The sequence below is a fragment of the Euphorbia lathyris genome, chromosome 4 (assembly GCF_963576675.1).
Source record: "Euphorbia lathyris chromosome 4, ddEupLath1.1, whole genome shotgun sequence".
Lineage (NCBI taxonomy): Eukaryota > Viridiplantae > Streptophyta > Magnoliopsida > Malpighiales > Euphorbiaceae > Euphorbia > Euphorbia lathyris.
In genome coordinates this window covers 6,109,771-6,111,277 of record NC_088913.1, presented here as the reverse complement: position 1 = coordinate 6,111,277, position 1,507 = coordinate 6,109,771, and the positions used below count along the sequence as shown (strand labels likewise).

The 1,507-nt window shown below is 36.0% G+C and overlaps 1 pseudogene; it reads left to right on the top strand.

The window, feature by feature from the left end:
* The first annotated feature begins 225 nt into the window (after positions 1 to 225).
* Positions 226 to 1,175, top strand: LOC136227034 (1-aminocyclopropane-1-carboxylate oxidase homolog 3-like; annotated as a pseudogene).
* The last annotated feature ends 332 nt before the right edge of the window (positions 1,176 to 1,507 follow it).

Below are 1,507 nucleotides of genomic sequence, written 5' to 3'. Positions count from 1 at the left end.
GTTCTAATGAAAAATATGACAATTTTGAAAGAAAAAGGAGCAGGATCCTTAAAATAATCGCTAACTGTAATAATGATGTTGATGAGTTTAGATTTTGTGCAGTAAGAGATAATGTTTTAATGATAAATTGCTCCATCTGTTGGTGATATACATAGCTGCACGAGTTCATTACATCGTCTTCTGACAAGTGTTTACAATGTCTGAAAGAAGAGCAGTTTTATTAAAATGAACTCCAAAACCAACACCGATTATAGCAGAACAAAGGAGTTAAAAGCTTTTGATGAGACAAAAGAAGGTGTTAAAGGGCTTCTTGATGTTGAGATTACTCAAATTCCTCGTATTTTCCACTGCCCACCCGCCCACATCATCTCTCCTACTACTGCTGCTGATCTCAACTTGAGTTTTCCCCTCATTGATCTCTCGGGTGTTGATAAAAGTTCAACTCTGCGCAAAGAGGTTGTTGACCAGGTGCGGAAGGCTTCTGAGACTTGGGGATTTTTCCAAGTAATCAACCATGGGATTCCTGTGAATATCCTGGAGGAGATGAAGGAAGGAGTAAGGAGATTTTTCGAGCAAGATTCAAAGATTAAGAAGGAATACTATACTCGTGATCTCACCAAAAAAGTTGGATATAATAGCAACTTTGATTTGTATACTGCCCCTTCTACTAACTGGAGAGATACACTGGTTTTCCAATTAGCTCCAGATCCTCCTACTCTTCAACAACTGCCAACTTCTTGCAGGTCAGAAATCTGACTCTTCAACAACTGCCAACTTCTTGCAGGTCAGAAATGTTAAACGGCTTTCAAAATAATAATAATAATATATAGCTGCTACATTTATATGTATGATTTTTTTTTCTTCAGAGATATAGTAATGGAATACTCAAAACAAGTTGAGAAATTGGGAAATACTTGAACGACATAGGTTGTGGGGAGGGACATATTCTCTTAGGGCATTACTATCCAGCGTGTCCGCAACCAGAATTAACATTTGGCACAAGAGTATCCGTGGCCACCTTTTTTAGCACTGATCTAATATCAACACGAAGAATCTATGGACCTATCAAGGAACTGTTATCTCAACATAATCCTCCTAAGTACAGGGAAACCACAGTCAAAGAATACACTACCTACTTCAATGCTAAAGGCTTTGATGGCACTTCTAGTGGATAACTACTTCTAGTGGATATTATTTGAAATAATGGCTTGTTCAAGTAGAGTGGTGGAGTGGCTTGTGCTTTTTTTTTTCACGTTATCCCACATAGAAATATTGTAAGATAATTGGTTTTAAGTTTATATTGAGATAGGCTTTACAAGCCTTTTGAATTGTTTAAAAGAAATTTTGGTAAATTCAAGTTCAGCTTTTTTTTTTGGTAGCTCATTTCATTGTTTTAGTCTTGTAACAGCTCTTTTTCTAACAGTTTTATCTCTTTAATAGCATTTAATTGAAATGCTTTAAATCTCCAACATTGTTGTAATGACAAATGTTATCTCTAGCTACTTTT